Genomic DNA, 12,734 nt, shown 5'->3' with positions numbered 1-12,734 from the left:
TCTTAAGTTATTGGGCGGACAAGCTTTTTGAAGTCAAGGCCCCTGTGACCTTGACCTTTGACCTAGTGACCTCAAAATCAATAGGGGTCATCTACTAATCATGACTAACCTCCATGCCAAATATGAAGACTAAGGGTCAAAGGAATCTTAAGTTATTGGGCGGACAAGAAAAAACCGACGGACGGACGGCCGGACGGACGGACGGCCGGACGGACGGACAAGCTGATTCCAGTATACCCCCCTTACAACTTTGTTGTGCGGGGGTATAATAATTGCTCCTACTGCATTAGTCACACAGTAGAAATATGGTGATCAATACTGCAATATCTATCAATAATCGCACAAGACATCATTGGTTAGAAGAATGTTAATGGTTTGAAATGAAAGTTGTTAATGGACAATGTAGATTGTTTTGTACATGGTGCCGTAAAGCAAAAAAGAACAACCCTTATGCAAATGGTGGTAGCACAAATTACCAACATAGTACAATTGATAGACACCAGAACAAAAATCCAGATCACTTAGAGTTAGCAAATGGTAGAATGCTAATCAAGTAAAAAAAACAAAAACATGTTGTTGGCTGCGCAAGTGTAAGAGATGGAAAAGCAGAGACTCTCATGAATGCCATCCTTGAACAATACTCTAAATTAGGACTTGACGTGCTGAAACTTGTTTCTATGGGAAGTGATGGTGCCAAAGCTACAACTGGACATAAAGGTGGTGTTTGGTGCCTTGCTTAGGAAGAGTAACCATAGACTTGTTCAAGTGCATTGTGTTGCCAATAGACCAGCACTGTGTGCTGGACAGGCATGTAAAGAAACAAAAGAATTGCTGAATACCAAAACACTGTGAAAAACATATATGGCTACTTTCACAACTCAGTTGCGTTATAATACCACCAGAGAAATGGAGAATGTTTTAAATGATGAGAATGGGGACACACATACAACACAAATGGAACCAGCATGCTTCAGATGGTTGTCATTAGAGGCAGCAGTGAAGACAATATACAAAGTATACCCAGCACTTGTATTAGCTCTTGAAGCAGAGGCAGCAACTGGCAGTGCAGATGCTAAGGGGATCCTGAAAAATGTTAAAAATGCTGCCTTTATTCTAAGAAATAGGTTTTTAATTGATATCCTAGAATGTGTGAATAAACTGTGTAAATTGTTCCAAAAAGATGATTTAAATATTGATACTGTAATTACACAAGTTTCCAGTACCAAAGACACTGCTGAAAGTTTAAAGATTAAAAATAGTGTGGTCCTTAGTAAAGTTTATGATTTACTCAAAGATGGGAAGTAACTTGATGTAAAATTAAATGACACACCACTAATCCGTATTGGATTTCAGTCAAGTGCAGATGAATACATAAACAATCTTGTTGACAATCTAAATGCCAGATTTGAAGACGAATCCATGGACAAACTGTCAGTAGCTTATAAAATCCTGAACCCAAACATGCTTCCTGAGACTACCACTTCCATCATTATGTATGGGGAAGAAGATATTGAATCTGTGACCAAGTGGCTAGGCCCAATCAATGACCATCCGGGCTTACTTGACACAGAAAGAATGAAACAGGACCATACACAATTCAAGATGACTTTAAAAAAACATGAGGGGAAAAACTTTATCAAATGTGTGTGAAATCATCATTAATGACTTCAGTGACAGTTATCCAGACTATGCAGTTCTGGCCAAGTATATGTTAACCGTCCCACTTACAAGTGTAGCATGTGAAAGGGGTTTTTCCACCCAAAATAGACTAAAGACAAAAGCTAGGTCCCGCATAAGCCATGAGAAAGTTGCTAAACTGATCAGAATAATTAAAGAAGGTGATATTATCAAAGATTTTCCAGCAGCTGCCATTGTGCAGAGATTTAATGATTAGGTAGAGACGTAAATGAACATATGATTATGTGAATGAACTTTGAGGAGACGTGGTACGTGCAAGTGGGTCTATGTAATGAACTTTAAATAATTGACTTAAAAAATCAATGTTTTTTGTATTTTAAAGAAATGACATTGTATGTTAGGTAACACGGTATCCAAAATGTCAGTGCATTGATTAATTTTTATATTTTAATTGATAAATGAAGGATATTATGAAATTCCACAGCATAATTTACTGATACATGTATTACAATGTTGCTGAAAATACACTACTGTCAATGTTTTTTTTTTGTTGTACAAGGTCTTTGTAAATAGACAGATAAGTTTTTTTCATTTATGGACTATTAAGCATGTAATCATAATTTCAGCATTAAATTATTGCCAGTGCATTCATTTATTTTTGTTGATGTGTAAATTTAAAGCATATTAGGGACTTGATTGACTGATAATGCTTCTTCACTCCAATGTCAGTATGTATGATTACTAGATTATTGTATAATTATTCTGATGTTGACTGACATTAGCATAATTGTTTAGAATCTCCTCTAAAACTATCATATCATTGTTTCTGAGGCAAAATATGCCTTAACATTAATTTCACTATTGGATACATGTAATTTTAAGTTTTTTTAAGAAATATGTTTTATGTGGTGGATACAAGTTGATAGATAAATTGTTATATACATCCATGGTTTTTATTTCATCCTGTTGGTTTGATTAGTCCATAATTATGAAATTAAGATAAATGATACTCAAATTATGCTGACCCTTGGAGTTTGACCTTTAAAATTATTGTGTGATGGATCACTGACCCTTGAGTTTTAGAATCTACCAAACACACTGTAACATGTTTACCATTTCTTGAATCTTGACTTTTTTACTTTTTTTAACTATCTTAGAAAACTTTTTTCAATTTTGGTTTATTTTCTTGAAATATTTTGGCTTATCTGGAGGCATGCAACTTTAAACATTACTATTCATTTATGGAATTATTAACTTTTCCCTTCTAATAAGCGTAGTACTGTTAAATGTTCTTTATATTCTTCAAACAGCTTTGGACCTAAAATATGGGTAATGTGCATCTGAAAAACAAATAAAAGTCATGAAAACAGATAGATTAAAATGAAAAAATATAGAATAAAATGCCCAAATATCTTTATTAACTTAGCCTAAATAAGAATCATCTGTGCATGTACGTACATGTATTGTCATGCTATAAAAATCAGTTATTTTCTTGTATATTTTTATTATACATGTATATTTATAGTAAAATGAAATTCAAAATAAATAGTTCACTCATTTCTTTTATAATAAATACATTTATCAAAAAATATTATCTTTTCTTTTATCATAAATACATTTATCAAAAAATATTATATAGAGGATATTGAATGAGTGCAAGTTCAATACTGAATTTATTGCACGAGTTGAATAAAATTATATTATGCGAGCCTTTGGCGTGCATAATATTATTTTATTCAATGAGTGCAATAAATTCAGTAATGAACTTACACGAATTTAATATTCTATTTATCACATACCAAAAATAAAGACTGTTTAAAGTGAAATAAGAGTCATTTTACATTGACGCGCCTATAGTATAACGCCAACATTTAGCGCGTCTTAACGCTATGTTTGTACGCTAATGACGTCACGTCAAAATATATGCACAGCCGTGCAATACCATATTTACAGAGTCGCAAAATCGGCACGGGTGTGTGATAAAAGAAAATAACTGATTTTTTATAGAATGACAGTATGATAAAGTTTTGTTTGGTTTTAAGTCATACTTACACAGAAATACTAATATGCTGACATTCTAGCTTTACTACAGGTATCCTTCTGTGTCCTTTGGACACAAGTGGGCACCTACATGTAACAAGAAACACCAACAGTTTTAAAGTCATATTGTGACTTTCCAGCTTCACTAATGAAGACTTCAATTGCCCTTTTGAGAATTATTTAAGGCTTGAGCTGGCACTTCAGTAGAACCACCCACATTCTGTAAGTTAGCTGGATAACTTTCTGACATGAAAGAAGTCTCTAGGGGTTGTAAGTATGATCATTTTACCACTTCATAGTGATTTGAAGGAAATTGTTCTATATACATTGTCTTTGTGACCTTACTACATATGACATAAGTATTTAGTTCATTTATTTTTTTTAATTTTATGTATAAATATGGTTCATTCTAGATGAAAAACTGTACTGTAAGTTTTCAACAAATAAGTTATAAATCAATTGATCTAAAGCTGAATTTAGTGATTCACTAAAACTTGTTGACTGGCATATATACTTATATAGACAATATTTCTTACAAAAACAAAACAGTATTTTGAAATATAACATTCTTAGTTTTTTGTTGTTGTTTTTGGCTTTTACACAAATTTTAACTAGAACTATCGCTGAATGCGATTCATACCCCCACCAATGTCCTTGACAGAAGACCACTAGGAAAGGTGGTTAAGGGAATAACTTATGTGGCACAAATACATAAAAAGAAATTATCTCTGGTGAAAAAAAGACTAATTGTACAGGTAATAGTATAAATATATATTATCAAATCATGTTCTAAACAGTTACAAATAACCTTTCCTTTTCCCAATGTATTAAACATTTTATTTATAAGTCAATTTTTGACCTTCAAGTGTGGCCTTGACCTAAATCTGGCACAAGGGTAACATGGGTTTTGCACATCACCCAGTTTGGTTGAACATTTGAGTAAAGTTTGAAGAAAATCCTTCCATTAGTATAGAATTTATAGAGTAGACACAATATATTGTCTAGTATTGGTTGTATGTAAATTTGAAGACTAAAAAGGGGCATAACTTTGTCAAAATGCAATACAGAGTAATGAAACTTGACCTGCACACCTCATATATCTTTTAAGTTTCAAGCAAATGCCTGCGCTAGTTTCAGAATTATTCAAGTACATGTTAAAATTTAAGAACATTTTCTAAGTCAATTTTTGACTTTCAAGTGTGACCTTGACCTTTAGCCGGCACAAAGGTGACATGGATTCTGGATTCTGCACATAACCTTGTTGAGGTGAAAATTTGAGTAAAGTTTGAAGAAAATTCTACCATTAGTATAGGATTTATAGAGCGGACACAACATATTGTCTAATATTTGATTGTATGTAAATTTGAAGACTTAAAAAGGGGCATAACTTTGGTAAAATGCAATACAGAGTTATGAAACTTGAACGAACAGCATATTGGAATTAAATTGACCCTTCAAAAATATATTAAGTTTCAAGCAAATACCTTTTCTAGATTTAGAAATATTCAAATAAATGTTAAAATTTAAGAATATTTTCTAAATCAATTTTTGACCTCAAAGTGTGACCTTGACCTTAAGCCAGCAAAAGAGTGACATAAGTTCTGCACATCCCCTGGTTGAGATGAACATTTGAGCCAAGATTGAAGAAAATCTTTCAATTAGTGTAGGACTTACAGAGCGGACACAACATACTGTGTAATATTTGATTGTTTGATATTTGACCTTCAATTGTGACCTTGACCTTGAGCTGACACATGGGCAACATGGGTTCTGCACATCCCCTTGTTGAGGTGAACATTTGAGCCAAGTTTGAAGAAAATCTTTCAAGTAGTGTAGGACTTACAGAGCGGACACGACATACTGTGTAATATTTAATTGTTTGATATTTGACCTTCAATTGTGACCTTGACCTTGAGCTGACACATGGGCCACATGGGTTCTGCACATCCCCTGGTTGAGGTGAACATTTGAGCCAAGTTTGAAGAAAATCTTTCAAGTAGTGTAGGACTTACAGAGCGGACACGACATACTGTGTAATATTTGATAGTGTTTGATATTTGACCTTCAATTGTGACCTTGACCTTGAACTGACACATGGGCAATATGGGTTCTGCACATCCCCTTGTTGAGGTGAACATTTGAGCCAAGTTTGAAGAAAATCCTTCAATTGGTATAGGAGTTATAGAGCGGACACGAAAATGGAGACGGACGGACGGACCGACCGACGGACGGACCGACCGACCGACGCGACAAAGCGAATCCATTATAGCCCCCCCCACATTTTGTGGTGGGGGTATAATTAATTGTTGGGTCATATTTTAGTAAATCCACCTATCAAGTTTTCCTGGATAACTAACCAGTAACTACTAAGTCAACTGATAAGTCAACTGACCGGTAATTCTGCATAATTTCCAAATCAGCCGCAAGAGACGAAAAACACTTGAGACTCAATGTCAGAGATTGATTGTCACAAAGAAATTTCACCTCACCCAAGGATCCAACCAGCAAACCCTAGATAACAAATCCTCCCCTAGATAACAAATCCAATGCTCTTCCCAATGAGCTAAGCCAGCATTTTTGGGTCAAACTTTTAAGGATTGGCACCTGTGCCTGGCTCTTTTCAGGTGGCAAAGAACATTTATGCAGATTTAAGATGTACAAGGTAAATCAAAGGTTCAAGACTAAAACATTACCTGCATTTCTTGTTCATCACTTATCATACTAATTATATCAAGCACCTTTCTTAGATTGTCATAGCCAACTCCAGCTGTTAGTTCACTGAAATATAGATAATGAAATTTTACACCATTTGTCAAGACAAAGTAGTTCACTGAAATATAGGTTATGACATTTTACATCATTTGTCAAGGCAGGAAGTTCATTGAAATATAGGTAATGACATTTTACATCATTTGTCAAGGCAAAGAAGTTCACTGAAATATAGATAATGAAATTTTACATCATTTGTCAAGACAAAGTAGTTCACTATAATATAGGTAATGGCATTTTACATCATTTGTCAAGGCAAAAGTTCACTGAAATATAGGTAAAGACATTTTACATCATTTGTCAAGGCAAGAAGTTCACTGAAATATAGGTAATGACATTTTACATCATTTGTCAAGGCAGGAAGTTCATTGAAATATAGGTAATGACCTTTTACATCATTTGTCAAGGCAAGAAGTTCACTGAAATATAGGTAATGACATTTTACATCATTTGTCAAGGCAAGAAGTTCACTGAAATATAGGTAATGACATTTTACATCATTTGTCAAGACAAAGTAGTTCACTGAAATATAGGTTATGACATTTTACATCATTTGTCAAGGCAGGAAGTTCATTGAAATATAGGTAATGACATTTTACATCATTTGTCAAGGCAAAGTAGTTCACTGAAATATAGATAATGAAATTTTACATCATTTGTCAAGACAAAGTAGTTCACTATAATATAGGTAATGACATTTTACATCATTTGTCAAGACAAGAAGTTCACTGAAATATAGGTAATGACATTTTACATCATTTGTCAAGGCAAGAAGTTCACTGAAATATAGGTAATGACATTTTACATCATTTGTCAAGGCAGGAAGTTCATTGAAATATAGGTAATGACATTTTACATCATTTGTCAAGGCAAGAAGTTCACTGAAATATAGGTAATGACATTTTACATCATTTGTCAAGGCAAGAAGTTCACTGAAATATAGGTAATGACATTTTACATCATTTGTCAAGACAAAATAGTCCACTTGAATAAAGATAATGAAACTGTACAACATTTGTCAAATCAGAAAATCAAAATCAAAATAATTTTAATCACTAATTAGCAATATATAAGTTACATTTTCTACAGGTTTGTTTTTATACAATTACATTATATTGGTTTATAAAGAACAGGAAGATATACTCATACACACACACTTTCTAATCTGTTCCTGGAACCAACATGTTCTGAGCAATGAGTGTAAAGTGTCTTGCTTAAGAAAATAACTTGCCCTTGGCAGGCTTGAACCCATGTGACTAGCGATCACTAGATTACTAGTCTGACGTGTTAACCACTCAGCCATGCTGCCACTTAATTATGTTATTTTTACTGATATGTTCAGTAATAGGGATGTCAAGGTATTTAGTTTGTGTATTTGGATTTGTTTTACGGTGCACCAACACAATTTAAGCCATATGGCACTGAAACAGAAAAGATGACTTTGGCAAAACCGTGGATGTTACAAACTTAAAGCAACACCAGGGTTCAAAGCCACCTCACCTGCTGGAGCTAAGAGATGCATATACTTCAGTAATTCAAACTAATTTAGTTGCCTCTTACGATCACACAGGGTTAAATGGTGGCTGCAAATCTGATGCCTCAACACTTCAAAGGCAACCCCTCAGCCACAAGTAATAATAAACTCGATAGATGATAACTTACTGTTGTACAATCAGAATCTGTTCATTCCTCTCAGCATCACTACAACCGTTCTGAATACAGCCTGTAAATTTATACAAGATTGTTTCATTTATACATCCTTTGGGTTAAACTAAACTTTTTTGTATGTATATTAATGTAAGATAATTTGATTTATAGAACCTTTGGGTTAAACTAAACTCTTATTTACATAATTTTTTTAACTAAGTGCTTCATTTTCCTTTGGGTTAACCTTATCTTTTTATTCACATTATTTTTTAACTAAGTGCTTCATTTTCCTTTGGGTTAAACTAAACTGAAATGATTCATTTTGCAAACATGCTTTCCTAGAGAAAGGGCAATAACTGCACATACAATGTTTGACTGTTTAGAAACTTTCTGTAACAAATAAAAGAACTGAATACAATGTATATCTGAGAAAGTGCTAAAACCTGACATATAAAGCTAACATGACTCAAACATGACTGTTTGTTTACATTAACTTTACTTATGAAAGGTATTGGGAAAACTTTTTTTTTTAAACAAATCATCCCCCCCCCCCCCCTGGTAGTATCCAAAGCTGTTAAGGGGCGAATAATTAGCCATCAACCAGATACAGGAGACAACAAAAATTTGGATTACAGTTCAGAACATGCTGGCTTAATTTGGCCATGAAGTGTGGCAAGACACCTTTCAAATGCTCATAACTAAAAGAGAATGTTCTGGATAGATCACCATCAACCCCAGACCTAGTGTGTTTAAATGAGAAGTATTAAAGAACACAATCCACCTTAAGATCATTTGCTCCCCTTTTGTTTTTGACACTCCTCTTTTCATTTTTGACACTCCTCTTACATTTCCTCTCCTCCCCTTTTGTTTTAGACACCCCTCTAAATTCCCTCCCTCCCCTTTCATTTTTGCCACTCCTTTTCATTTCAACCCTTACCTTTCATTTTTGACACTCCTCTTATTTTTCCTCTCCTCCCCTTTTGTTTTAGACACCCCTCTTATTTCCCTCCCTCCCCTATCATTTTTTGCCACTACTTTCATGTCAACCCTTCCCCTTCATTTTTGACACTACTCTTTCATTTCCTCTTCTCCTCTTTGATTTTTGTTACTCATCTTCTTTTTAATCCCTCCCTACTCTTTCTTAAATTCCTGACCATTTTAATTGAACTTTCAATACTTAATTGGTCTGCCCCTCTATTTCAGCTTATTCCATGACAAATGCCCTCCTCCCAACACACATAATGTCTAATTTAGAGCCTGAATAATGCAAGTGGCTGCATTCAGTGAACATGATGATTTATTTTTATGATGTTTAAAAAAAATAACATTTAAATTATCAATGAGCACTCAATCAGGGCATAATCATGAACAATATGGTTAGTACAAAAGAATATAATTAGGACACAAGAGGAATATGAATTATAATAAGGACAAAGTTAAATTGAGGCATTTTCAATACATGTTTTGAGGCATCTGGGTACAAGTTTTATTGTAATTTCTGCAGGTTATGATATTTTGTAAAAGCTTATAATTATTTATAACCCTTTCCTGTGATATATGGGGCCAACAAAATTAAAGCAAAGCTTATCCTATAGCATGCTGTCATACAAAAAATACATGCATTATATACATATATAAAATTTGAAATGTATAAATTCAGAAACTTTTTTTGTTTGGTTTGGTTTTACAGTGGTCATAGGGCAATATATATAATATGTAACAACCCTTCAGGGCAACCCCTAAGTCACCAGGGGGGAGGGGGCTTTTTTATTATTTACTGTTCTGTCCTGGCAACAATATAGAATTTTTTATACTTAATATTGCACAAAGTAATGACACTGATAGCAAAACGTTTCTCATTTGAAAATAAAAACAATTTGCGAATCATACCAAATCAAACAGAAAAAAAATTAACACTTGAAACTTTTACATACAAATTAAAAGAATGGGCTGAAGGATGTGGAAAAAGTCTGATAGGAATTTTGTTAACTATGGACCAGGAGAGCTAAATTAACCCTAACTACACTAAATATCTTAAATGGACTTGTCCATCTTTCAATGTGGACAAAACCATTCACCACTTTCAGGGTAAATTTCAAGATATGTACCAACTGCATAAGGAACAGTGCAGATAAGTGGTGGCCGATTTTTGTCTGCAATGGTCACGTGGGTAGAATCAATAACGGCCAGCAGTCTAACGGCTAAAATACACAGACACTCTAAAGGTCACATGTAAACTTCTTTTATGGTGCCTAAAAAAACACATAAGATGCTTGACAAGAGCTGTCGGTAGGACAGCGCTTGACTAATCTTAGTGCTTGATAGTAAAAGAGCCTTGATGATGTAAAATTTTACGGCCAATATTTTTTTCGGACAAAGTCTGTCAGTTATCAGATGGACTTCCTTTAAAATTAACAGGGAAGGACTGAATACAAAAAGAACTTTCATTGGTCATTTTAGAATTGCAAACTGAAATCGATCTCATTGGTCATTCTTAAATAAAATGTTAAGGACAGTTCTAACCATTCTAAAATAAAATTTTAAGGATAGCTCTAAAATAAAAGTTAATACGGGATAGTTTTTGCAACTATAAAACAAAATGAAAAGAAAAGTTCTAAAATAAAATGTACAAGAATGAGGATAGTTTTTTGTAAATGATTACAAAATTTTTAAAGTCAAACGTAAAACAAGTTAAAGAGACACCTAAAATAGAAGTTGTCTATGGACTTTGAAAATATTTGAGGTATTACAAAAACTTTAACACAAGTGGTTATGTAGACACTTGGGTGACTAGGATAGCTTTACTTATTCTTATCAAATAGTTGGGATAAAAATGCATTATTTCAGACTTGAAGTGGCACCAATAACAAAATATGAACCTTTTAAGTTTTATAACGCTAGCTGGATAAGTTCTTAACAAGAAATGATTATAATATTCTTGTTAAGATTTGAACTTGAGGGGGTGAAAGGCAAATGATTTGATGTCAGTGACATATATGAGTCGCGTCATGACAAAACCAACATAATGGGTTTGCGACCAGCATGGATCCAGACCAGCCTGCACATCCGCGCAGTCTGATTAGGAACCATGCTGTTCGCTATCAGTTTATTTACTTGTTATAGGGTAGCATGGATCCTGATCAGACTGTGCGGATGCGCAGGCTGGTCTAGATCCATGCTGGTCGCAAACGCACTATGTTGGTTTTGTCGTGACGCGGCTCATATAAATCACTCGTCAAGAGTGTCACCTTGGGCCAATACATGCATGTTTTCAATAGGCAATAAAAGGGGGCCACCTGACTATAACTACAGTATAATTAAAAGCATTGTGTTGATTCAACTTACTGATGATATCTTGTATGGAGCATTTACCATTCTCATCAGATAGTGTACTATATAAAACAAAATAAGCATGCAGGAAAATATATGTATATATTGTACTAATAAAGAGACTGTTAGAGAAATAAAAGGAATGTGACAACTTATTAACCCTTTATCATGCTAAATATCTTAAATGGACTTGCCCATCTATCAATCTGGACAAAACCATTTTCATTTTAAAGAAGATTTCAAAATATGTATTGACTGAATTGCGAACAGTGCAGACCATGATAAGAGAGCACAAAAGTGCCGGCTGATCTTGGTTAGTACTAGTTACATGGGTATAATCTGTTGCCATAAATATGCTAAAGTTTAATTACATCTACTTAGTTTTGTACATGTATTGATATTTCTGGGGTGTGCGCTAAAATTTACATGTATCAAACTAAAATGGTGTTTAAAGTAGCTCGCATCTAAATCTGACAACATCCCAGATCTGGATTATTTTTGGTATACATACATTAAAATATATCAGCTTTACTTCTGCAGTATTATTTTGTAATTAAAGAGCATTAATATGATGTTAAAATGCCCCTATTGGCAGCAACAGAATTGTGTTTTTTCATAAATAAACCAGTATGATTTCATTTGACTTCACTGGCTCAAATTTTATAATGTTTGGTAGAAGTTAAAAGCAACAATTTGAAATAATAAAAACTTGGAGCAGACTTTCTTGTCATCTTTATTCCTCCAGCATGGTTTAATACAGATGTAAAACAAACTGATTTTTGTTTGAAATAATAAGTCGTCACAATCCAAAATTAATATTAACTTACAATATTATCTATATTTATAACAATTATTACTGTGAAATTGGGTTTCTACATATTGAGTCAAAATAAAGGATATTATGTCAGTTCAGCAAATGAATGTGGGATAGAAGATTGTGTCATTTTATTTTTCACCAGTGAAATACGAGAAAACAGAAATCAACTTCTTTTCATAGAAACTTTGTAGGAAAATTTACCATAAAACATAAATTGAGTTACAAGTAACTCCCCTATAGGCTGAAGATGAAGAAGGTTGTAAGCTTGCCAGGATTTCAGCACATTTTTTGGGTTTGGTTCAACCAGCCTTTTTGTGTAACTAACAGTTATTACCAAATTTTCGGCCAAGTGACAGACTTACTAAATCCCACATGGTTTTCTTAGCAATTAGAGACAAAATTACCATTACACTTAATGTTGAGATTCGGTCATGAACAAATTTTTCCTTTGCCTTGAGGATTTGAACCCTTTAGACCCCTTAGATTAACAAAT

The 12,734-nt window shown here is 33.7% G+C and overlaps 1 long non-coding RNA gene across 1 annotated transcript; it reads right to left on the bottom strand.

The window, feature by feature from the left end:
* Nucleotides 1–2,712: 2,712 nt before the first annotated feature.
* Nucleotides 2,713–11,814, bottom strand: LOC132739944 (uncharacterized). The gene is made up of 4 exons (XR_009627078.1): nucleotides 11,440–11,814; nucleotides 8,110–8,170; nucleotides 6,372–6,456; nucleotides 2,713–2,978 (listed from the first exon to the last, which is right to left on the bottom strand). It is a non-coding gene; the product is annotated as an uncharacterized LOC132739944 (long non-coding RNA).
* Nucleotides 11,815–12,734: the final 920 nt, after the last annotated feature.

This window comes from Ruditapes philippinarum, unplaced genomic scaffold (assembly GCF_026571515.1).
Source record: "Ruditapes philippinarum isolate M1 unplaced genomic scaffold, ASM2657151v2 ctg5254_1_1_1_1, whole genome shotgun sequence".
In the NCBI taxonomy this organism is placed as follows: domain Eukaryota; kingdom Metazoa; phylum Mollusca; class Bivalvia; order Venerida; family Veneridae; genus Ruditapes; species Ruditapes philippinarum.
This window is presented reverse-complemented; position numbering and strand designations above follow the sequence as displayed.